General features: G+C 37.5%; 1 protein-coding gene, 1 non-coding gene and 1 pseudogene across 3 annotated transcripts in view; 1 reads left to right on the top strand and 2 right to left on the bottom strand.

Annotated features, from left to right (window-relative positions):
* SDK1 (sidekick cell adhesion molecule 1) overlaps nt 1-27,546 on the bottom strand; it is a 1,057,379-nt gene that overhangs the window by 971,966 nt on the left and 57,867 nt on the right. The gene's annotated exons all lie outside the window — the stretch shown is intronic.
* On the bottom strand, nt 1,194-9,599 carry LOC143666894 (divergent paired-related homeobox pseudogene; annotated as a pseudogene).
* On the top strand, nt 24,419-24,520 carry LOC143667889 (U6 spliceosomal RNA). Its single transcript, XR_013168195.1, has one exon. It is a non-coding gene; the product is annotated as a U6 spliceosomal RNA (small nuclear RNA).

The raw sequence follows: 27,546 nt of genomic DNA, 5'->3' as shown, positions 1-27,546 counted from the left end.
CTAGTTTACAGTTCTAAGGCCGAAAAAAATGTCCAATTGAAACAAATTTATAGAAATGTTCAATCAAAGGCATCTGGGGAACGATACCTTGGTTCAAGAAGGCCAACGACATTCAACATTTCTGTCTCAGCTGGAAGGGCACATGGAGAACATGGCGGTGTCTGCTGGCTTACAGGTGGCTCTACCAAAAAGGGGCTCTCTCCAAAATATTTCCTCTTTTAAAGGATTCCAGCAAGCAACTCCACCTTCAGTGGGTGGAGACATACCTCCATGGACATCATCTAATCAAAGGTTACCACCCACAGTTGGGTGGGTCACATCTTCATGGAAGCAATCAAAATGTTCCCACCCAGCAATATTGAATGAGGATCAAAGGGCATGGCTTTTCTGGGGTCCACCACAGATTCAGACTGGCACAGCCTGCGTATGGAAATCTTGCATTTTATGCATGATAGTTCTGTAAATCCACAATGCCTCTAAAATAAACAAAGACAAAAGAGAGCCCCACTATCTTCCTGGCAACGTGGGACAAAGATCCTGGAATGAGCTGAGACTCAGCATCAAAGGACTGAGAAAAACCCTAGAATGAGTTGAGAATTAACATCAAGAGACTGAGAGAATCTTCTTGACCAAAAGGGGTAAGAGTAAAATGAGGCAAAGTGTCAATGGCTGAGAGATTCCAAACAGAGTCGAGAGGTTATCCTGGAGGTTATTCTTATGCATTAAGTAGATATCACCTTGTTGTTCAAGATGTAGTGGAGAGGCTGGAGGGAATTGTCTGAAAATGTAGTGCTGTGTTCCAGTAGCCATGTTTCTTGATGATGATTGGACAATGATATAGCTTTCACAATGAGACTCTGTGAATGTGAAAACCTTATGTCTGATATTCCTTTTAGCTACTATATCAACAGAAGAGTAGAACATATGGAATAAAAATAAATATTAGGGGGAACAGATGTTAAAATAAATTTAGTTTGAAATAGTGGTAGGTGAAGGCGAGGGGTAAGGGGTATGGTACGTATAGTTTTTTTTCTCTCTATTATCGTTTTATTTCTTTTTCTGTTGTCTTTTTATTTCTTTTTCTAAATCGATGCAAATATACTAAGAAATGATGAATATGCAACTATGTGATGATATTAAGAATTACTGATTTTATATGTAGAATGGAATGATTTCTAAATGTTTTGTTAGTTAATTTTTTTTTAATTAAAAAAAAAAAGAGAGAACCCCACTTTAACGTGAATGAATCTGACTGGTGAAATGGTGGGTAAAAGTCAGATGCTTTTCAGTGCTAATTTATGATTCAGTTTTTCTGAAGATTAACAACGGGCAAACTGATCAATGATGACAAGACAAAATAAAGGTGACTCACAAGTGCCCACGTTTAAAAAAATTATTGCAGTAGCTTATATGCAACAAAATATTTCCTGTTTTAAACACTTTAAAGAACACATCACCAGTTCAGTGGTGTCAATTACACTGACAATGTTGTGTGAACATCAATAACACCAGTCTCCGGAACTTTCTCATCCCCAAACAGAAACTCTGTACCATCACGCCTTTTTGTCTCCCAGACCACACCCAGAGCCTACCAATTAGTTTTATGTTTGTCTCTGGACCCCACAAACTTGCAGTGAAAGTTGGACCTCAACTATGGCATCAGTGAGTATTGGGAGGATGTGAATAAGGTGGAGAGTCTCCACCACCACCGCCCTTAAAATTTCCTGAATAATTCGATAAAATTTGGTAAAATTTTCCTAACAAAATCTGCTGCTATGAGTAGAAGTCAGCTTTCGGAGTTGGAGAGAAGGGATAGAAGGGCAGAGACCATTTCTCTGTCCTTAAGTAGTATCACTGGGGGATTTGCTGCAATTCGCAGATGGGTTGATGTTTGCAGATTTTCCAAGCAGGCGATTGATGCTCTTCTCTCTGGCCAGTGGAAAGGTGGCTTGGAATCCGTAGCTCCAGCAGGCAGAGAGCATTGCCCACTAGGCAGGGGTGCTGAGCCAGGTAGGTCGGTGCATTTTCATTTTAAGGAATAGCCATGTTGAATTTTGTTATTTTCTTCTGTCACCTTTTCTTCTTCCTTTGGATTTAATTGCTGCTCCCCAACCCTGAGTTTTAGAGATGCGTGCGTACATCGTTGATTATCAGCATTTATTTTTTCTAACATGTGCAATTATGACTGAAACATTCTCTCTAAACCTGGCCCTTGATGTTTTAGTTTGCCGGGATTGCTGTGATGCATACTGGAGGCTGGTTACAACAGAAATTTATTGTCTTGCAGTGCTGGAGGCTAGAAGTGTGAAATCAAGGTACTGGCAAGGGCCATGCTTCCCCAGAAGCCTGGTTTTCGGATGGAGGTTTGTGTGCCTCTGTCATGTGGTGATCTGCCTTCTTTGGTCTCCTCCTGTGACTTCTACTTTCATGTCCAAATTTCCTTTGCTTAGAAGGACTCCAGTCATACAGGGTTAAGGCCACTCTGATTTAATCTGGCCTCACCTTAACAGCATCTTTGAAGATCCTATTCACAGATGACTTGAAAAGGTCTTGTAAGGTGACGTGATTCCATTCCCAACAGGCTGAATACCATGGAGTATGTGATTTTTTTTTTTAATTACAGTTTAGTGGCTATGTCCTAGTTTGAGTATCCTGAAAGCAGAACCCAAAGATGAATTTTCTATTTTGGGAGAAGTTAAAATTGACAGAAAAGTTGCAATGGAGAGAGAACTTAAAATGCTGTTTAAGTTCCTCATAGAGATGAAGAGACAAAAGAATTAGAATCTAAGCTCGGGGGGAGAATTTGGGATTCCAAAATGGGATGGAGGCAGTATATGTTAGGGTCTTGGCAGCAGCCAAAATGGACAATTTTGTGGCCAACAACGTGGTCCGTGGGGAGTCCAAAGTTGGGACATATGCTAAGTTGGAATGAGGGTACTGAATTATTTGTATAAACTAAGGAGCCAGGATAAACACCCTCAGGGGATCTGTGTGGGGTGTCCGTGTTTTTCTCCGAAGGATTGATCTCGACTCTTGCAGGTAATTGCTGTTGTTTTGCTGCTTCTTGTTTTTGCTGATTATGCTTGAATTTTTCTTTCTTGAGTTTCGCTCTATGGTTCTTGAACCAAACCTGTAATACGGTTGGATGTATTCCCATTTTACAGGCCATTTCCTTCTGAAGACTGGGGCTTGGGTACGGGTTCTTACTGAACAAGATTTTCAAATCTGCCAGTTGTTTTTCAGTAAACATAGTTCTCTTCCTCTGTGAATATGTCTGGTGTTTACCTTCACAATGCCAAGATCTGGTGGGCAGCGTCTCGACCGGGTGATTTAAAGTAGCATCACTGGACTCAGTGGCAGAACACCTGGCATGGCATACCTCTTGATGGGGTGGGAGAGGAGCACCTTTAGGAAGATCCTCTGAGTTTGCCATCTTTCACTCTTGGTCTTTTCAGGTGTTCAGATCCCGTGGCAAGCAACACTGAGACTCTTAACACTTAAAATTTAGACTCAAATTAAATAGTTTATCTAGGAAGAGAAACACAAGGAACACTTACCAGTAGAACTGTTCTAAAATAATTGTTTGAGTTATTATATTTAAATGAGAAAGAGCACGAAAAAAATAATTGAATAACATCTGGCTACAGTACATAGCCTGTGATGATGGCATCATTCCCACAGGCTGAGAATGTCACCACAGCCCAAGCTGTGAAATAGGGTGATGTGCATCCTAACCAAGGGATCAAAAATTACTGTCAGAAGCTATTTAATGTGAAAAGGTCTCATAAAAGTCATGGTACAAGGTCATTTACTATTGAGGAAGACATACCCTAAGGAATTGCTAAAGTAGAATTAAAAAGGAAAGGCATAGCCACAGTAAACAAATAATGCCAGTTAATACTGAAGCATCTTTTTAAGAGTTTTTGTACCATCCTGCAACTTGGGTTTCTATAAATCCTGTGACAGGTCCTGATAAATGAGTTTACCAGATGCCTATCTTTAGATGAATAAGAATTTCCAGGACAAATGGAAGACTTATCTTAATAATTTATTTTCCATTTTTAAAGAATCTGTGCATTGAAAATCTTGCCTTTTATTATAAAAATGTGTAAGTAAAATAAAGTTATTGTGCTCATACAACTAAGTATTTAGGGTTTTTATATTTTTAGGGAAAAAACAAATTTCTTAAAGACAGCTAATTCAGTTTATTCACATAATAGTTAAATTAAAAGGTTTTCTCAGTCTCTTTATAATCTCAATTTCTCAACATGTTATGTCCCAATCTCTGCCTTCAATCAATGTGTTCTTTTGAGGTTAAGATATTTAAATCATGAAAATATTGTTAATCAGGAACAAGTCAAGTCCTGGAGAAATCAAGAAACAGATTTTACCAGCATACACACTTTTGCTACACAATCAAAAATAAAATCCTCAAAATCCAAAATGTTACATGTATACACCACAGTTCCCCCTTCCATCCCTCAGTTGTTGTACCCTTAGGCCACCTCCTCCATTGTGAATCGCCAACACTGCCACCATAAACACCAGTTTGCAAAGGTCCATTCATATCCCCACTCTCTCAGTTCCTCCAACTACAAGCCTAACAACATGGTGGAGGATCATAAGGCAGCCCCACCCCTAGCCTTCTGTGGAACCACCACACTCTCCTCCAGAGGGAGTGCACCTCTGAGCTTCCCTACTAACAGGGAATACATATATCTCTTTCTCCACATTTTTCCCAGCACTTGTTGCTCTCTGCTAATTTTTAAATAGTTTTATTCATACATCATACAATCCAACCTAAGTAAATAGTCATGTCTTCGCCACCACAATCTATATGAAGACATTTCCTTTTCTTCTGTAAAGAATCCACACACACCCCCCATATCCCTCACTTGCTGACATTAGTTTTGGCATAATACCTTTGTTACATTCAGTGGGGAAGCATATTACAATGTTACTGTCGACGACTCACCCTAGCTTGCACTTATTGTATTTTTTTCTGTATACCATCCCATTTTCAACACCTTGCAATGTTGATAATCATTTGTTCTCCTTCATGCAAAAATATTTTTATATTTGTATATTTAATCACCATCACTGTCCCCTCTAGGCATTCCTATATTATACCATCTCAGTCTTTAGCAATTATCTCTCCTTCTGGTGTCACACGTGTCCCCAGCCCTTCCCCCTCAATCACACTCTCATTCAGCTTCATTCAGTACTTACATTATTGTGCTACCATCTATAGTATTGTGTATCCATTTTTTCATTTTTACCACCAGTTCTGCTGTACATTCTGTATTCCTTCAGGACCAAATGCCCAATCTCTACCCTCTTTCTAACTTCTAATAACCTGTAATCTTAACTTTAACTCTCAAGGTTCTAGTATTAGTTCATATTAGGGAGACCACACAGCATTTACCCTGTTGTTTCTGGCTAATTTCATTCAGCGAAATGTCCTCAAGGTTTGCCACATTTTTACATGTTTCATGACTTTATTCTATCTTACAGCTACACAATATTCCATCATATGTGTATATCACAAGTTGTTTAGCCACTCATCCCTTGATGGACATTTGGACTATTTCCATCTCTTGGCAATCATAAATAATGCCACAATAAACAATGGAGTGTGAACACCCATTTGTGTCCTTGCCTTTAGTTCCTCTGAATATATACCTAGTAATGGGATTGCTGTAACATATGGCATATCTATACATAGCTTCCTGAGGAACCACCAAATTGCCTTCGAGACAGTTATACCATTGTACCTTCCCACCAACAGTCGATAAGCCTGACTCTTTCTCCATATCCTCTCCAGCACTTGTCGTTTTCTGTTTTCTATTTTTTTTCTTTTTATAATGCCCATTCTAGTGGGCGTGAGAAGATATCTCATCATAGCTTTGATTTGCATTTCCCTAATAGCCAGTGAAGTTGAGCATCTTTTCATGTGCCTTTTGACCATTTGTATTTCCTCTTCTGAAAAATGTCTGTTCATGCCTTCTGCCCACTTTTTAATTGAGTTGTCCTTTTGTTGTCGAGTCACAGAAACTATATATTCTGGATATTAAACCCTTAATTGATATGTGGTTTCCAAATGCTGTCTGCCATTGCGTAGGCTGCCTTTTTACTTCCCCAAGAAAGTTTTTTGATGAACAAGTGTTTAATTTTGAGGACATCCCATTTATCTATTTCTTATTTTGTTGCTCACACTTTGGGTTTTGTAAGGTAGTTCTATATTCGTGCTGCTTACTCGTCTAGCAGTTTTAACAGCTTCTGAGAGTAGGATGTTGAAAATTTCAATCTTGTGAGTTTATCTGTTTTTCCTTTCACATCTATCGGTGTGTTTATTTTTCCAAATTTTAATGTCAGTTTATTAAGTTCAATGATGAAAGTTATCAAAAGAGTATTCTCCTAAAAATCATATTTTCCTAGAAATAAAGTAATGAAAATCAAAACCTCAGCATAGGCACACATGCTGTGTGGTAAGCAAGCCTCTCTGCAGATGGGTAAGCAAGCCTCTCTGCAATTTACTCCCTGGGACAGCAGGACTGTAGTCTGAGCATCCTCATCAACCTCCAGCTCCAAGTCATCCATTTCCTGGAACAAATACTCATGTGCCATCATAATGTTTCCAGCATTCTCTAAGAACCAGATATCAGAGCCCATCTATCAGTTTTGCTTTATGTACTTCAGGCTCTGCTGTTTGGTATGTACATAATTAGGATTACGTCTTCTCAACAGACCGACCCTTTTAATCATTAGGTAATATATTTACGCTCTAGTAATTCTGAAGTTTACCTCTTCTGATATTAATATGGTCACTCTTTAATGTTTGTCTTCTGATATTAATATGGTCACTCTTTAATGTTTGTATGGTATGTCTTTTTCCTTTCTTTACTTTCAATTTTTCACCTACCTATGTCATTGTATTTCAAGTTTTACCCTTTTCAGTGTTGTTCTTTCTTTCTGAAGTTTAAAGTCATCTTCTGTTATTTGCTTTCTACTTAGAGAACTTCCTTTAGGATGATTATCCTTCCTAATCATTAAGGATATGTTGGTGTGGTAGTTAGACTCAGTTGTCAACTTGGCCAGGTGAAGGTACCTAGTTCTGTTGCTGTGGACATGAGCCAATGGTACTGAACCTCATCTGTTGCTGATTACATCTGCAGTTGGCTAGGAGGCATGCCTGCTGCAATGAATGTTTGACTTAATTGGCTGGTGCTTAAATGAGAGAGCACAAGGTAGTACAGCCCAAGAAGCTCAGCATACTTCATCTCAGCACTCACAGCTCAGCTCAGGCCTTTGGAGATGCAGAAAGGAATTACCCCGGGGAAAGTTGTTGGAACCCAGAGGCCTGGACAGAAGGCCAGCAAAGATCGTCCTGTGCCTTCCCACGTAAGAAAGAACATCAGTGGAAAGTTAGCTGCCTTTCCTCTGAAGAACTAATGAAATAAATCCCCCTTTATTAAAAGCCAATCTGTCTCTGGTGTGTTGCATTCCCACAGCTAGCAAACTAGAACAGTTAGCTAGCAATAAATTCCTTTGGCTTTCCTTCATCCAAGAAAAGTTTTTCACTGAACACAGAATTTGCAGTCGGCAGTTCTTTCCTTTCAGTACTTAAAAAACGTCTTGCCAGTTCCTTCACAGACTCCACTGTTCCAGATGAGAAAGCTTCTCTCACACAGACAAGTTTTGCCCTATAGTTAATGCATTACTTACATCTGGCTACTTTCAGTATTTTTTCTGCCTTTGTTTACAGAAATTTAATTATGATGTATTTTAGTGTGAATTTCTTTGGGTTTATTCTGTTTCTGATCACTGGGATTTTTTAATCTGTGCTTTTTCCCCAAGTTTGGGAAGTTTTCAGACATTGTTCCTGAGAATTTTTTTTTGGTCCCATGCTCTCCTTTATTTCTGGGACTCCAATGACATGAATGTTTACTCTTTTCTTATTGTCCCACTGGTCCTCCCTGAGACACTGTTCCTTTTTTTTTTTCCAATCATCTTTCTGGTGTTGACAATGGTCAGTTCTACTGATGTGCCTTCAAATTCACTGATTCTACTCTCTGTCATTTAAACTCTACTACTGAGTCATTTAGAAATTTTTTAATTTCAGTTTTTATTTTTCAATTCTAAAATTTTCTTGTTTCTTTTTTTATAAATTATATTTATATAAATAAGATTTTATATAATTTATAAGATTTTCTAATATTGTATTTGTTTAAACACAATTTGTAATTACTCATTAAAACATTTTAACGATAGCTGCTTTAAAACCCTTCTCAGATAGTTCAAATATCTCATCCATCTCAGTGTGGGCACGTATTATACTTATCCTTTCTCATTCATGCGTGATCTCCTGGTTCTTGGTATGCTGGAGGATTTTTTAATGTATCCTGTACATTTGGAGTATTATGAGACCCTGGATCCCACTTAATCTTCTTCTAGCAAGCAGGCCATCTGTTGAGTATAGTGCGAGGGCCAGAGATGTGCGTGTTCAGCTACCCACTTGCAGAGTCCACCAGCCAACAGAAGTGAGGCACTGTCTCTCTCGGCCTTTTTGCAAGCAGGTAGGGTGGAAGTTCAGTTCTCCCCCTGGCACAGCTGACACTTTCCTGGCAGAAGTATGGTTCCAACTCACACCATTTCTGTTGTCTCCAAGTCGCAATGAAGATCAACTCAACCTTGGGCCAAGTTACTACCAGGGAAGGAAATCTGAAAGGCCAATTCATTCCTTTATTGCTGCATAGGAGGAGAATCTCAGCACCCCACTGAGCCTCATTAATACCAAGGGAGGTAAGGAGGATCCCCACTTAGTTTTGCCTCCTTGATACTGACGGGACCTTGCTGATACTATCCTGGCAGACAATCTGAGCACCACCTGCTTCTGCCAGGTGAAGGAAGGAAATTTAGCTCCTTGATAGGATCTGCTGATTCCGCCCGATGTGAGAATTAAAATGCTACCTGTTCCTTCCAGGTAGGAATGAAAGATTAGCTCCCTACTCAGGTGTGCCTATAACCACTCAGTGGTGAGCTGGAGCATGCTGCCTGCTTTCAGAATGGATGGGTTAGGTGCAAAATCAACTCCCTGCTCAGTCTTGCTGAAACCAAGATGGGTTGTTAAGGGTCACCTTGATTTTGGCTGGAGTAGGATACTGCCAAAAATGTTTTCTGTCGTTCATCCATCCCTGTCTACTGGCTAGAGGGAGTAAGTTCTTCTTAAAGCTTTTTGTATGCCTGCGGTTTGTTCCAGGTTAGCTGTTTCTGCAGCACCTGTCCAGGATATACAGGAGGCAATAAAGACACCCAGGGATGATATGATACTATACGTCGAAAACCCGGAAAAATCCACAACAAAACTACTAGAGCTAATAAATGAGTACAGCAAAGTAGCAGGTTACAAGATCAACATTCAAAAATCTGTAGCATTTCTATACACTAGTAATGAACAAGCTGAGGGGGAAATCAAGAAACGAATCCCATTTACAACTGCAACTAAAAGAATAAAATACCTAGGAATAAATTTAACTAAAGAGACAAAAAACCTATATAAAGAAAACTACAAAAAACTGCTAAAAGAAATCACAGAAGACCTAAATAGATGGAAGGGCATACCGTGTTCATGGATTGGAAGACTAAATATAGTTAAGATGTCAATCCTACCTAAATTGATTTACAGATTCAATGCAATACCAATCAAAATCCCAACAACTTATTTTTCAGAAATAGAAAAACCAATAAGCAAATTTATCTGGAAGGGCAGGGTGCCCCGAATTGCTAAAAACATCTTGAGGAAAAAAACGAAGCTGGAGGTCTCGCGCTGCCTGACTTTAAGGCATATTATGAAGCCACAGTGGTCAAAACAGCATGGTATTGGCATAAAGATAGATATATCGACCAATGGAATCGAATAGAGTGCTCAGATATAGACCCTCTCATCTATGGACATTTGATCTTTGATAAAGCAGTCAAGCCAACTCACCTGGGACAGAGCAGTCTCTTCAATAAATGGTGCCTAGAGAACTGGATATCCATATGCAAAACAATGAAATAGTACCCATATCTCACACCCTACACAAAAGTTAACTCAAAATGGATTAAAGATCTAAACATTAGGTCTAAGACCATAAAACAGAGGAAAATGTAGGGAGATATCTTATGAAACTTACAATTGGAGGCGGTTTTATGAACCGTAAACCTAAAGCAAGAGCACTGAAGAAGGAAATAAATAAATGGGAGCTCCTCAAAATTAAACACTTTTGTGCATCAAAGAACTTCATCAAGAAAGTAGAAAGACAGCCTACACAATGGGAGACAATATTTGAAAATGACATATCAGATAAAGGTCTAGTATCCAGAATTTATAAAGAGATTGTTCAACTCAACAACAACAAAAAGACAGCCAACCCAGTTACAAAATGGGAAAAAGACTTGAACAGACACCTCTCAGAAGAGGAAATACAGATGGCCAAAAGGCACATGAAGAGATGCTCAATGTCCCTGGCCATTAGAGAAATGCAAATCAAAACCACAATGAGATATCATCTCACACCCACCAGAATGGCCATTATCAACAAAACAGAAAATGACAAGTGCTGGAGAGGATGCGGAGAAAGAGGCACACTTATCCACTGTTCATGGGAATGTCAAATGGTGCAACCACTGTGGAAGGCAGTTTGGCGGTTCCTCAAAAAGCTGAATATAGAATTGCCATACGACCCAGCAATACCATTGCTAGGAATCTACTCAAAGGACTTAAGGGCAAAGACATAAAAGGACATTTGCACACCAATGTTTATAGCAGCGTTATTTACAATTGCAAAGAGATGGAAACAGCCAAAATGTCCATCAACAGACAAGTGGCTAAACAAACTGTGGTATATACATACAATGGAATATTATGCAGCTTTAAGACAGGATAAACTTATGAAGCATGTAATAACATGGATGGACCTAGAGAACATTATGCTGAGCGAGTCTAGCCAAAAACTAAAAGACAAATACTGTTTGGTCCCACTGATGTGAACCGACATTCGAGAATAAACTTGGAATATGTCATTGGTAACAGAGTCCAGCAGGAGGTAGAAACAGGGTAAGATAATGGGTAATTGGAGCTGAAGGGATACAGACTGTGCAACAGGACTAGATACAAAAGCTCAAAAATGGACAACACAATAATACCTAATTGTAAAGTAATCATGTTAAAACACTGAATGAAGCTGCATCTGAGCTATAGGTTTTTTTGTTGTTATTGTTGTTGCTTTGTTTTTTGTTTTTGTCTGTCTGGTTGGTTTTTTTTTTTACTATTATTATTACTTTTATTTTTTTCCTCTATATTAACATTCTATATCTTTTTCTGTTGTATTGCTAGTTCTTCTAAACCGATGCAAATGTACTAAGAAACGATGATCATGCATCTATGTGATGATGTTAAGAATTACTGATTGCATATGTAGAATGGTATGATTTCTAAATGTTGGGTTAATTTCTTTTTTTCTTTTTTTCCGTTAATTAATAAATAAAAAAAAAAAAGAATGGGACTTCATCTTGGTAGGACAGGGCATCTCCAATTCAATATATTTATTTCTACCATCTTTTCCATTTTGCACTTTGTTCCACTTTCCCTTTTATAATTTCTACTGGTTTTATGAAGCTGTTGTTCGTTCCATTTTTCCCATTAATTTGAAAGTCCCATTCCTTAGTGTTTATTTTTGCTTTCCCTATAGTAGTTAGTCATATATTTTGCTCCTATTTCTTACAAACTTTCCCTTTCACAAACATAACTTATTATTCAATCTTCTAATAGGACAAGACTTTAAGAATAATTTTACTACCCCTACCTTCCATTCAACAACCATATGAGCAGCTACTATACGCCAAGCAAAGAAAGGACATAGCATGAAGCAAAACAAAATTCCTGTCCTCATTTAACAGGAAAAAAATAAAATGTACTGTAATCTAGCCCATAAAATTGGCAGAGCAGTTATTCTAAAAACAGAACCACTAGCACTGTATTCTAAATACAGGCACTGTGGACCAGTTTAGTGAGCCAGAGGGAGAATGGTAGAATGTAAGGTCAGAAAGCCATATATGCAGAGCCTTACAGGAAATACGGACTTTAAATTATAATCTAATTGCAATAATTTATGTTCTAAATTAGCAGTGTTAAGATGTGATCAGATCAATGCCACTCCAGCTGCTGGGTAAAGAATAAAATAAGAACAACCATTTAGAAGGCATATCAGAGATGATGATGGCCTGGAGTAGGATGGCAGCAATGAAGATGATCAGAAATGGTCAAAAATAGGATTGATTTTGAGGGCAAAGCTGACAGAATTTGCCAATGGACTGAATGTCTAAATGAGAGAAAAATGACCAAGGATAACTCCAAGCTTTGGGGCCTGAGTTACTGGGCAGATTATAAGGCCATTACTAAGATGGGAGACATGGATGAGGATAGATTTGGAGGAGAAAAAACATCAAGAGTTTGGCTTTAAGCATATCAGATCTAAGAAATCTGTGACATGTCTAAGAGGAGATAAATGCAGATCATTGGAAATATAAGTCTAGACTTCAGGGTAAAGTTAAGGCTGGAGATAAAATTAGGGAGGGGATTGCTCATAACAAGAATATAAATGAAGAGAAGGACTAAGCCTGAGGCTAGGAAGTGGAGAGGATTCAACAAAGGAAAGAGATGGAGAAAAGAACAGGATAGGAGAGTGAGGTGTCCTGGACTCCAAGTGAAGAAAGGTTTTCAAAAAGGAAGAGTAATTTGACAGTGCCAAATGAACCCGAGAAGTTGTTCTGGAATCTCCAGAATGTCTTCTCTTGCCTCTGCATACTCATCCCTCTCACCTCCTGGATCCCTACCTCCAAAAGTCATGTAATCTCCCCAGGGATGCTTGCCTCCTCTTTTCTACAGGCCATATAGTGATGTGGCTGTTGCTGACAGTAAGTTGAAAGAGGTAGGAGGATAGAGGAGAAGAATAATTAAGTAAGGTCCACACCCAATCACTTTTTTTCTCTAATTTAGGCTCCAGTCCTCTACTAAGAGTACAACAGAAGCAGAATGGGGGGGGGTGGGGGGAATCAACCTATCAAGGACAAGTAAAAGGACCATAGGATAATTTCAAAAAACCAACTGTATTTGGAAATTAAAAACTTGTGGAGAAAACTATAGAGTGATTCACTCAAATCTACCCCAACCTTCTACTAGTGAACTTCAGAGGCTGAAAAGCTGAAGAACAGCCCAGCTCTCTTGTTACTAGGGATGGGGACCAGACTTAAATTCTGCCAGTCAGATCATAACAAGTACGAGTCATTCAAAAGTTGAGTTTGTACGACTGAACCAAGCTAAGACTAAAGCAGAATTAAGTGGGGAGAGAGACGGTATATACCATACCTATCTTTTCTTTTGTGGATGGCAGCAGAAGCAGCATGGTTCTGAGGCCAGTCACTGAGTAGTAGCATTCACTTCAGCACTCAGCTTCCAAACAGGGCAGGAACATCAGCTCCCTTGGCAGTCCAGTTCTCCTGTGTGGATTCGGGAGTTGTTCCTGCTAGAGTATATTTTCAAATCCCCTCAACAATTCAGCAAGACATTTAATTCCCTGTAATAAGTTCCTTTCTGGTAAAAGTAGGAAGAATTGGATTCTGTTTTCTGCAACTGAACCCTGACCAATACAAAAACAATCTTCAAAGTTGTTCTAATTTATCCAAAAGCGCTGAGCAAAGTATGTACAAGAATAGATAAGGTTACCTTGGGTTAGGAATATGCATGACAAGCAGATAAAGACAAGGAGACAAAGGAGTTAAAAGAGCTAGAAGCCCTAGAATCCAGGCTGAGAGTAAAAGAAAATAAAGCTGCCACCAACTAACAAGAAGTCATATAATGAAAGACACACAGGCATGTACAAGGCCAACTAAAGGAACGGAACCAAAAAGAGCATTCCATAGTTGCGATAAAGACACTTCTTTGACCTCATTAACCACTAATATACAGTGATGAAATGCAATGAACACCTACTCAGAAAATGGAATGCTGTCTTTATATATCATTTGTATGAACTGCAGAAGCAGTGGACTCCCTAGACTATCTATTAAAAATTCCACATTTTCCAAAAATAGCTTCTAAATGTAATTTTTGCCAATAATTGTATCTATCAGCTCTGTACATTTTGGCCTTCATTAAGAATCAGGCTCCCCCATGGCAGGACCACAGAAAGCAACCTAGCACAATTTCTTAAGAAAGAACTCTGAACATATTCATAGACAGCACAATTGTGAGAATGCCAGTCAAGTACAAGGCCTGAAGTAGCAACCTCCTCCTTTCTTGTTACTACCCTTATAAAAGTTAAGGTTATACAGAAGGAATAAATGTAAGCGCCCTTTTCTGGACAATGAAATCCATTCCCCAGGCTCAGCTTAATTTTAATCAGTGATCAAGTCAAAATGGTAAGCTGAATAATTACTTGACATAAAATGTTACTATGACTTAGACCCCTTCAATGATATGAGAATCACATTAAAAACTGGGCAGATTTACCAAAACTACTTCCTATATCTATTGCTGGGAGGGTGGGTGAACTTATTTGGAAATAAAAAGACCTCACTGCTAATGTCAGAACCTTTAAAAGTATCACTGGTCCCCTACAGCATATTATGACATTCCAGAAACTGTTTCAGCTTCTACTAACTTGAATCGAATTATGAAATGCAGAACCTTTCCAAGGCCTAGAAATCTAATAATTCTTTCTAAAATAAATGGCAGGCCATGCACATTTATTATAAATAGTAATAAAACTTGTTTTTCCAAATAGATAACTGATTCCATTGTCATTTCTTTATAAGTACTCTGACCACTTAAGAACTATTACCATTACAAATGTGAAGGCAATTAAGTTTTTGAATACTATTGAACCATATCACGTTTGACCCACAAAATAAGAATTTATATCTACATCAGATATAATGTCAGAATAACAGGAACAATGTGGAAACAATTTACAGCATTGACATTAAAGGATGGAACACTGCTAGGGTAAATTTTACAACTTTAGTCTTGCTTATTAATAAGCTGTACCCTGTACATTAATTACTCCAGGAAAAAAAATGAGATTTACAATGACAATTCAATAAACAAAGAAAAATGTTAAACTTCATGATGACCAAAAAGAAACCAGTTTAAATCGCCAACTTTTTTTTATCAGTCATCCAAAAATTTCAGACATTAACTTTTAAAAGAGTAATATTTTTGATAAAGTATTTTTTAACCTAGTAATTAACAAATCTTCTGAGCATACAGAAGGCTTAAAGCTAATCAAAATAAAATGAGGCATGAGAAATCTAAATTCTAAAAATGTAGATGGAGATAAACTGATTTTACTACATATAAAATAAGCGGTAACATGTTGTATCATAAATAAACAAAGCTACATCACAAAGTCATGTATCATAAAAATTTTAATTAACTCTTATGAAAACACCTCTAAAAGTACTCCCAAGCAAAACATCTAAAAGTCAAATAGTTTATAAACCCTTAAAATAAGCTGCACCTAAGAGCTTCCTCAAGGACTAAATGATTGAGAAAAGAAGCATGTTGCCTTTACCCAACCTAATGGATCCAGTTTCCAAAGGAGAGGTGCTTCATCAAGCAAATTCATCCTTTAAAATTTTAAGTTCATAAATGTACAAATTTAAAAAACGTTTCTGCATAAGAACAAAGGAATGTCATTACTGCAGAGTACTGAAAACAGATGGTAATTAATATTTTAAAATCTTAACTTACGTGTGAGACTAAAGCAAAAAAATGTTTATTTGGTACAAAATTTATATTTTGACTAGTGCATTTCCTAATATAACTTATGTAGACAGCTTAATTGAACACCATAAGTGCATGGAACCTTGAGTACGACATGAGATGTTGCTGGTTTGTCCAGAGTAATGCCCTGATAAATCCCAGAGTGATCTGAACAGTGAATAAAAAAGTATTTGCAAAGTCTCCTTCAGGGAATGGTGAGAGTGGGGAGAAATTCAACTTCCCCAAGTTGAATTCTTGATATTCTCACAAACAGTGTGGACAACCAAAGCAATAGGCTGAGCCCCCAGTCTTGGGGTTTGTTCATATGAAACTTAACCTCACAAAGGATAGGTCAAGTCTACTTAAAATTTAGGCCTAAGAGTCACCCCCAAGAGAACCTCTTTTGTTGCTCAGATGTGGCCTCTCTCTCCAGCCAACATGATGAACAGCCTCACCACCCTCCCCCTCTCTGCATGGGACATGACTTCCAGGGGTGTGAACCTTCCTGGCAACGTGGGACAGAGATCCTGGAATGAGCTGAGACTCAGCATCAAGGGATTGAGAAAAAACCTAGAATGAGCTGAGAATTAACATCAAGGGATTGAGAGAACCTTCTCGACCAAAAGGGGGAAGAGTAAAATGAGACAAAATAAAATGTCAATGGCTGAGAGATTCCAAACAGAGTCAAGAGGTCATCCTGGAGGTTATTCTTACAAATTTAAATATATACCACCTTGTTGTTCAAGATGTAATGGAGAGGCTGGAGGGAACTGCCTGAAAATGTAGAGCTGTGTTCCAGTAGCCATGTTTCTTGAAGATGACTGTATAATGATATAGCTTTCACAATGTGACTGTGTGATTGTGAAAACCTTGTGTCTGATGCTCCTTTTATCTACTTTATCAACAGATGAGTAAAACACATGGAATAAAAATAAATAATAGGGGGAACAAATGTTAAAATAAATTTAGATTGAAATGCTAGTGATCAGTGAAAGGGAGGGGTAAGGGGTAGGGTATGTATGAATTTCCTTTTTTTTTTTATTTCTTTTTCTGAATAGATGCAAATGTTCCAAGAAAAGATCATGATGATGAATATGCAACTATGTGATGATATTGTGAATTACTGATTATATATGTAGAATGGAATGATCAAAAGTTAAGAATGTTTACGTTTGTTTGGTGTTTTTTGGTATTTAAAAAAAAATTTAAATTCAGATACGACACCAAAACTAGAAACAAACAAAAACAGATAAACTGGACATCATCAAAATATAAGACTTTAGTGCTTCAAAGGACACCATCAAGAAACTGAAAAGAACACCCACAGAATGGAAGAAAATATTTGGAAATCATACCTGATGTGGCACTTGTATCTATCTATATTATACACAAAACTGTTACAACTCAATAAAAAACAATGAACGAATTTAAAAATGAATGAAGAATCTGAATAGATATTTCTCCAAAGATAACCTACAAATGGCCAATTAGCACAAGAAGATACTTAACATCATTAGCCATTAGGGAAATATAAATCAAAATTACAATGATATGGTACATAAGAGTTTTTTTTTCTTCTTTTTTATTTTTCTTGCTGGAGAGATGCAAATGTTCAAAAAATGACTGTCATGGTCAGGTTCATGTGTCAACTTGGCCAAGTGGCAGAACCTGTTTGTCTGGTTGGGCAAGTGCTGGCCTGTCTGCTGCAATGTGGACATTTCATAGAATTGAATCATGATCACGTCAGCTGCATCCACAGCTTATTCCATTTGTCATCAGCCAAGGGGAGTGTCTTCTGCAATGAGTGATGCTTAATCTAATCACTGGAAGTCTTTTAAGGAGGTGGATTCAGAAGAGAAAGGCTCTCTTCCTGCTTTGGCTGGTGAACCTCTCCTGTGGAGTTTGTCCAGACCCTCCATCGGAGTCGTCGGCTTCACAGCCTGCCTTACGGATTTTGAACTCTGCACTCCCACAGTTATGTGAGATACTTTTATAAATTTTATATTTGCAAGTGTTTCCTGTTGATTCTGTTTCTCTAGAGAACCCTAACTAATATAACAACCATGGTGGTGAACACACAACTATTGATGATATTGTGAGCCACTGATTGCACACCATGTATAGAATGTTCGTATGTCAAGAATGTTTGCATATTTGTTTAAGGTTTACAATAAAAATATTTTTTAAAACCCACAATGAGATATTGCTTCATACCCACTAAAATGGATATAAGTCCAAATATCAGAAAATAAGTGTTGGCAAAGATATGGAGAAAATGGAACCGTCACATACTACTGGTGGTAATGTAAAATGATGTAAATGCTTGGGAAAACAATTTGGCAGTTCCTCAAGAGGTTAAAAATAAAATTGCCATATGAACCAGCAATTCCACTCCTACAGAAATAAAAATGTAGGTCCACCCCAAAACTTGAACATATCGGTATTCATAACTACCAAAAAATACAAACAACCCAAATACATATCAGTTAATAGATGGATTAACAAAGTGTGCTATAAACATACAACAGAGTATTACTCAGCAATTAAACAGAATTGAAGTACTGATACATACCTCAACATGGATGAGCCTTGAAACTCAATTATGCTAAGTGGAAGAAGCCAGTCACAAAGGACAATATATGGTTTGACTTTTTTTTTTTTTCGGGTGCATGGTCTGGGAATTGATCTCCCACATCTGGAAGGCAAGCATTCTATCACTGAGCCACCTGTGCACCCAGGTTTAATTTTATATATATATGAAAGGTCAAGGATAGACACATCTATAGAGACAAAGTACATTTGCAGTTGCCTACCTAGGGCTGTTAAGGAGGGTGGAGAGCAGGCTAAGGAGTACAGAGTTTCTCAAAAATTGATGAAAATGTCCTACAAATGACTGAGGTGATGGTTGTACAATTATACACCGACATACAGAAAGAATTTTCTGGGAAAAGTACATGCAAAAGAATCTATTAACAGTTACCTTTGGGTAGAACAGTACAGGATGGGAGACATTTTTTTATATAATACATTTCTCCACTGTTGATTTTTTAACCAAGTCAGTTACTGGGGACACAATAAAACCTATTGTCTTCCTCTCTATGTGAAGTTTTGGGCTTGCCTTATAATTACAGGCAACCTAGTCACTTGAACTAGGATTTTAGCATGATCTAAAATGACATCATCATTTACAATTTCAAAATATATGCCTAGAAACAAACTCAAAGAGTTCATAAATGTAGACCTTAGAAAAGGCCAGATTCTGTTTCATAATACATTACTTCATTTTAATTCAAAATAACACTATAATGCAGAGGGGATGAAGAAATGATGTCTTTAAAATATCTGTCATTTTGCTTCTGGAAAACATCCCTTTGGTCAACAGTTAAAATAGTTCAACATTCTTTCCACTTATTCTCAGAACACAAGATATACATGCACAGAATGAGGGGCGTGCAAGGGTAGTTCAGTGATACAACTCTCGCCTGCCATGCAGGAAACCTGGTTTCGATTCCTGGCCCCTGTACTTTCCAAATTAAAAAAAAAAAAAATTCACAAATGGTGCTGCAATAATGGGATATTCACATGGAAAAAGAATGAAATGTGACCCTGCCATACAGCATACAAAAAGAAAGTTACACATGTATAGAATAATACCATATTAATAACATGTTATTTTTAGGCATTCCTATTCTGAACATGCTTACATAGTAATCTCAGTCTCCTCTGGGGAAAACAGGCAGAAAACATTATCATGCTCATATTACATATGTGTAGTTATCAGATATCAAAATACACTATCGTTGAACATATAAAAAATACAAGTTATTTTATAGGTGCAAATCTCCTATGCAAAATCCTTTGGGCCAGAAGTGTTTCAGAATCCAGGCTTCTTTGGGTTTTAGAAGGGTAATAACAGAGCATTACATAATACACTCTGCAGGATATGGAGTAGCACATCTTAATCAAGCATTCCCATTTCTGCAAAGAAAGGTATGAATATTCACATCAAGTAGAAATAATAAAGACATCTATTCGGGTCAAGTCTTGACACCAAATGTGTTCTGGAAAACATTGTTTCAGAACTTTATTTTGAAACTATAGATATGATTCTGGGCCTACACTGAGCAGCTTTCTACAAGGAAAATTTTTTTCTGTTGAAAATTATTCCTTCCTATGGTGAAATCACTTTAAATCTCAAATTCAAACCTTGTTCGGAGAGAAAGATATGTGGAATGAAACGTGACAAATCATCTCAGGGGTTCCTGGAAACTCAAAAGCATCATTTTCACCACCTAACTGATCATTTGTTCTCATCAGCTTATATAAACAAAGTCAGTAAAAGCTAAGTACCAAGAGCCAGATAGAAGATATAATTTATTGCTGCCTAATTAGCACCATTTTCCTTATCATACCCAAAATCCTTCCACATGACAGACCTTCAAATAGCTGTCTCCATTCGTCATCCTCTTTCCTCAGTTTTGTCTCCTCCCCTCCAAACTAAAGTATACCACCCCACTCCTTCAACCATTCTTTGTGTTCCATCACACTGGTCACTATTCTTGATATGCTCATTTATCAGTGTCTTTTAAAATGTAATACCCAAGGCTGCTCTCTGGTAGTCACAACCTTCCCACAAGCGCATGCCTCTTGCAAAAGACCTGCCTTCATCACTCACCAGAAGAAAACAGGAAGCACAAGAAGCAGCACCAAGTACAGAGCCCCAATTCCTATTTCATGGTTGTGAAATGCCCAGGATGCTATAAAATCACCATGGTTTTTAAGTCACGCTGTCTTCTGCCAGCCTACAGGAACAAGAGTAAGGCTTACAGAAGGATGTTCCTTTAGACCAAAGCTGAATACAAGCATCCTGAATCAAGATGAGTGAGATACCATTCCGAAAGACACAATTTGGAGAACCACCCCCTGGCCCCCGACCCCAAAAATAATAACAGCCAGGACCAAATGCTGCCCAGCAAAGTTTTTTACTTTCCTAAAACAGATTATCTTCATATCTAACAGCTTAAGATGACTAAGCCTAGGCTCTAAGTCACAACAATGCAACTGATAAAATCTCAGAGAAAGAAAATCAACTAATTCACTATTAACATGTACATCCACTTTGTGTCTAGTAAGACACAAAGTATACATACTTTATATATATAAGTATAGAAATAAGTATAGAAATATACTTATTTCTATAGAAATATAGAAATATACTTATGCTAGATAATAAACAGAGATGTAAATAAAAATGAAGTATGCTGGATTAAATAATATGTGCAGTACTTACTTCACAATAAGAGGGAAGAAGGGAAACAGGTAGGATACAGATAAAACAATATTGACCATGAGTTGAAATTAAGTGACGAGTATATACTCTTTACTCTTGCATATATTAACATTTTTCATGATAAAAAAGTTAAAGCAATGAAAAGGAAAGGAAAGATGAGTGAAAAATGGAGGTATTAGTTTATATATCTCTGAGTTTAAATAAAAAGCCTGATACTGTAGTGTTGGTGAGAAGATGCAAAAATGAGGACTTCGTGGAAGTGTAAATTAACACTATCTTTCTGAAGAGTAGTTTGATGATATGTAACAAAATGGATAAATTGTATGATATGACAATCCTACTTCAAAGGTATGTGCCCCTTAGGTAATTATCAGCAAGTAGGAAGAGACAACCATCTAACTATATTCGTCACATCATGATTTATGATGACGAACTAAAACAGCTTCACTGTCCCTTAATAGGAGAGTTAAGTAAATTATAACTCACAGTGGAAAAGTATGTGTCCACTGAAAATAATGGTGTGTCTTAGTTTGCCAGTTCTGCTATGACAAATACCACACAGTGGGTTGGCTTTCACAAGAACTTATTGTCTCACAGTTTTGGAGGCTAAAACCAAAAACTCATGTCTCAACAGGACATGCTCTCTCCTGGAGGCTGAAGCACTCTGGTGTTGGCTTGCTGCACACAATCCTTGGCCTTGGCTTACATTTCTGCCCTGTCACATGTCCATCTACTTCATTCTCAGGCATCTTCTCTGCTCAAGCAACTGTCTCTGGATCTCCTCTCCTTGAGGGCTTTACCCACATGGACTAAGGCCAACCCTGGCTCAATTTGGATACAACCAAGTGCAATGACCACTCCTAGGCCTTTCAGAGGAATCATATTTGATTTATGCAGTCTAGCCACAGTTTCTAAAACTGCCACTTTTATAACCACCACCACCTATAAGAGTTCCCTGCTCATGAAAACTCAGGTAAGCAAAAATTCAGAGAAATTCAAGAAGACTGAAGACTATGCACTTTTTAAATTTATAAGCCATTATTAATTGTTCTAGTATTCTTTTATAGACTGATATATAAAACTATTCTTAGCAATATACATAATTCTATATTAGAAGCTGGTTTATTTTGTTGACATGCATTTTAATCCCTTAGGATAGTTGTATGATGGAAATGGTTATTTTTATATTCCAGCACCTACAATTAAGATCATCATTTTGGTTCCTGGGAATCAAAATTACATAAAGAGGGCTTCTTCAGGATGGGCCATGGTGGTTCAGCAGGCAGAGTTCTCATCTGCCATGCCAAAGACCCGGGTTTGATTCCCAGTGCCTGCCCAGGGAAAATAAAAATTATAGAGCAGAAAAACTAGAAATATTGGTCTTCAAAATGGAATTAAAAAAAACCGCAGCTGCTTCAAACTGACCCCATCAGGATGCCTTTTTTTTTTTGAGAAATCTTAACAGACATATATTCTATACATGGCATACAATTGATGATTCACAATATCATCACATAGTTGTGTATTCATTACCATGATTGTTTATTTAGAACATATGCATTACTCCAGAAAAGAAATCAAAAAAAAAAAGCTCATACATACCATACACCTTACCTCTCCTTCACATTGACCACTGGCATTTCCATCTACCTAATTTATTTTACCCTTTGCCCCCCTTTTATTTATTATCCATATTTTTTACTCATCTGTTCATACCCTGGATATAAGGAGCATCAGACACAAGGTTTCTATAATCACACAGTCACACTGTAAACATTATACCTTTGTACAATTGTCTTCAAGAATTTTGACTACTGAAGCACAGTTCAATAGTTTCAGGTACTTCCCTCTAACCACTCCAACACACCATAAACTAAAAAGGAATATCTGTATAATGCACAAGAATAACCTCCAGGATAACCTCTTGACTCTGTTTGAAATCTCTCAGCCACTGAAATTTTATTTTGTCTCATTTTTCTCCTCCCCCTTTTGGTCAAAAAGCTTTCTCTATCTCTTGATCTGAGTCCTGGCTTATCCCAGGGCTTTCTGTCCAACATTGCCAGGGAGATTTACACCCCTGGGACTCATGTCTCATGGAGGAGGGTGAGCAGTGAGTTTACCTGCTCAGTTGACTTAGAGAGAGAGGCCACATGTGAGCAATAAAAGAGGTTCTCTGGGGTTTACTCTTAGGCCTAATTTTAAGTTGACTTAGTCTATCCTTTGCAGTAATAAGCTTCATTAGGGTGATCCCCAAGATCGAGGGCTCAGCCTATTGATTTAGTTGTCCCACTGCTTGTGAGAATATCAGGAATTCTCCAAATGGAGAAGTTGAATATTTCCCCCTTTCTCCCCATTCCCCCAAGGGGACTTTGCAAATACTTCTTTATTCACTGCCAAAATCACTCTGGGATTTATTGGGGCATCACACCAACCTGGACAAACCAACAAAATCTCACACCCTGTTCAAGATTCCATGTACTTATGGTGTTCAACTAAACTGACCATACAAGGTAAATTAGGAAATGTATTACCCAAAATATAAATTTTGCACCAAATAAAACATGTCTCCTTTTAGTCTCACAAAGAAGTTGAAGTTTTAAAATATAGGCGATATCATCCTTTACCCAGTCTTCTAATATACCTTAGTCTTATCCAGATCAACATCATTATATCTGTACTTGATGTCTGATAGGATGCCTTTTCTTAAGAACAATTTTAAAGTTTCTATTTTTCTAAAAGCAAAAGTAAGAACCTATTATTGCTTTGAATGCAAAACCCATTTTTATAACTAAAAGTTACAGTTATTACAGTAGGAGTTTCTCTATTACTGAGAAGATACTCATCTCCACATTACTTCATCATCTTTGATCACTAGTTCCCATCCTAACCAGTAAACAATCCCCTAAGAGCTACTTATTCTTATCCCATGACCCGTATGTAGTTTAAGACTCAGCCACTTATAGCCACTTCTTAAATTAAAAGAAAAAACAAAGCAAAACAGGATTAAATAGGCTAAAAGTTCAAATTAATAGACAAAAGCACTGATTTCAAAGGGGACTAAGTGGTAGGGAGGCTGCTAGGTTACTGGTAAATGTTCTAATGTTTTCATTTTGGCACTGGTTACATGTGTAGGTTCCTTAATGAAATTTATCAAGCTAAAGCACGTTCTCTTTGTGAAATTTATAAGGCTATATTTGTATTTATGCACTTTTCTAGTATGTATATTTGAATTCAAAGTTTATTTTAAAAAAGAAAAAGAAAAACATTATACTTGCAATCAAAATGATCAACCATGTCAAAGCTAAGATAAAAAAGGACCAGGAGTGCATGCTTCAGCGGCACATATACTAAAATTGGAACAATACAGAAAAAAGCATGGTCCCTGCACAAGGATGACACAAATTCGTGAAGCATTCCATATTTTTAAAAATAAATTTAAAAAGTTAAAAAAAAGGCCAGGAAAACGATAAGAAAAACAGTCTGAACCTAAAATGGCAGTGGGCAAAAAGGAGAGAAACATGAATCCCTGGAACCATACATAATTTTATTATGGGGGCCAACAGTCCATTGAAAATCATTTCTCTTATGAGTTTGATTCTACAGTTTGAAGATACAGCAATATAATCCTTGCCACATAAGGAATAATATAGGACCAAAGGGCGTGAAGAAATGTAAACAGATGATATGAATTCTAGAATCAAAAGTCAGGGAAGGAGATATTTCATTGGATAATCCAAAGCATAACCTTTGCCTGCTCTATCAACACACCACTAAACTAACACTGTGGTAGGCAGAATATCAAAACTGTCCCCACCCAAATCTCTGACACCTGTGAAAATGACATAACACTCCCATCATTATGTTATCCAGCACATCTGATCTTAAGATAGGGAGATTTTCCCAGCGGGTATCTAATTGCACGTTTTCTTAAAAAAACAAAAAACTTTCTTCAGCTGAAGGCAAAAGTAACCAGAGATATTCAAAGCATGAGAAAGAAGGAACTGACATGTCATTGCTGCATTTGAAGATGGAGGAAACCACATGAAAATGAACATGAGTGCCCTTTAGCAGTGTGGAACTCCAAGTGGTAACCAGGTACATGGAAACCTCAGTCCTGCACACATAAGGAAGCGAATTTAGCCAATCATCTGAACAAGCTTAGAGGTGATTCTTCCCTAAAATCTCAAGACAAGAGCTACCTAAACACTCGCCCATGGTAGCCAGATATTTTCTTCCTATCTTTCATAGCAAGCTCTCAAAATTCAGTAAGCGCAGGCAGAAACAGTGACAAATGAAAAAACTGTGCAAACAACGTATTCATTCATTCAATAAATATTTATCCGGCTCCTAATATGTATCGATCAGGCAGTGTGCAAGGTGCAGGGGATATTTAACAATGAATAAAATAACCCTATTGTTAAAGTGCTTGTAGACTGATGAAAAAGCCTGTTGTAATAAACTTTGATGAAGACAGAAAGATAGGGAGATGCACAGAGTTCTGTGGGAAGCAAGATGACTCTTGGCACAGAGGGCACAGAAACCAGAAAGGTCAAAGGAGTCAGTGATGCCTGAATTTAAAGTCAGCAAACAAGTTGGAATTTACATAGCCAGGGGTGAGGGGATGAGGTGTGGCATTCATGGCTACAGAGAAATATAAAAAGGCAAAAACAAAGGCAAGGAGGCAGAAAACTGTATATTGTATTGAGGGGAAAGGGGAACAAGTGAACGACAAGCAACCCAGAGGAAAACAAGAAAAGAAGGCTCAGATTATGAAGTTCCTTGAATACTACAGTAAGAATCATTCTAAACAGAAACTCATGGTGAGATTTAGGTTTTTGAAGTGATGTGGGAGATGGATATGACCAAAGCTATGTGTGAAAAGTTCATTTAGAATGAAGAGAACAGAAGTGAGAAATATGTAAGGGAGTAAAATCCACAGGACTTCAAAACTGACTACCTGGAGGAAGTGGGGAAGTTGGGGAAGTGGAACAGGCAGAAATGGACCAGCTAAATGACCAAATAAAAAAACTGGAGGGACAAAGAATATGGAACTATTCAAGGCTATTTATAAATAAATAGAGAATACCAGGAAGACACTAGAAAAGCATACAGAATTCAAAAGATTAAATAGAAAAATAGCAGATCTCAGAGATGAAAAATACTGTAAACCAAAATAGAAATACACTAGAGACACACAAAATCAGATTAGAAGAAGCAGAAGGAAAAATAAGTGAGCTAGAAGACAGAACAATTGAACTAGAGCACACTAACGAATAAATAACAAGAAAAATGGGAAAAAATGGAACTGTATCTCAGTGAAATGATGGACAATAAAAGGCATGCATGTATAAGAATCACTGGTGTCCCAGAAGGAGAAGAGAAGAGGGCTGGGAAGGTTAGTTGAAGCTATAATCAGAAAAAAACTTCCCAACCCTTATAAAAGACATAAATGTGAAAATCAAAGAGGCCCAATGAATTCCAAATAGAAAAAATCCAAATAGGCCTACTCCAATACATGTATTAATAGACTACCAAATGTTACAGAGAAGCAGAAAGTCCTGAAAACAGCACAAGAAAAGCAATCTACTACAAGGGAAACCACACAAGACTGAGATCAGACTATTCAACAGGCACCATGCAGGTAAAAAGTAGTGATATATTTAAGATCCTGAATGAGGAAGGTTTCCAGCCAAGAATCCTTTATCCAGCCAAGTTATCTGTCAAAATAGAGGGAGAGATAAAAATCTTCCAAGACAAAAACAGAGAACTGGTCAATTAGAGATCTGCCCTACAAGAATTACTAAAAGGAGTCCTGTCAGCTGAAGAAAAATGACAGGCAAGGGAGGCCTAGAGGAGGTGACAGAATTGAAGAGTACCAGTAATGGTAATTTAAAGAATAAAAAGAGACAGAAGGAAAAGAATATAGAGATCTGACAAAAACTAAAGGATTTCATCCCTGGATGGCATGTCCCACGTGAATGCCTTCATTTGCAGAGCTGGAGTTACAGAGAGAGAGGCCGCATCTGAGCAACTAAAGAGGTCCTCTGGAGGTGACTCTTAGGCATACCTCTAGGTAGGCTAAACTTCTCTGCTATTTTTCTTTCCCTTTTTTTGTGAAAAATAACACACATATATATATAAAAGCAATAAATTTCAAAGCACATTGCAACAATAAGTTGTAGAACAAATTTCAGATTTTGGTATGGGTTACAATTCCACAACTTTAGGTTTGTATTTCTAGGTGCTCTAAGGTACTGGAGCCTAACGAAATATCAGTATAATGATTCTCATTTGTTAACCCTTACTTTCTCTGTATAACTGCACCATCACCTTTGATTTTTCTCCTATTCATTAGGGATATTTGGGATATGCCCATTCCAAATTTTTCATTTGGAAGGTCTGTTGATAATATGAGATAGGGGGTGGAACTAGTTGATATTCTGGAAAGGCT

Source organism: Tamandua tetradactyla, chromosome 23 (genome assembly GCF_023851605.1).
Source record: "Tamandua tetradactyla isolate mTamTet1 chromosome 23, mTamTet1.pri, whole genome shotgun sequence".
NCBI classification, from domain to species: Eukaryota; Metazoa; Chordata; class Mammalia; order Pilosa; family Myrmecophagidae; genus Tamandua; species Tamandua tetradactyla.
This window is presented reverse-complemented; position numbering and strand designations above follow the sequence as displayed.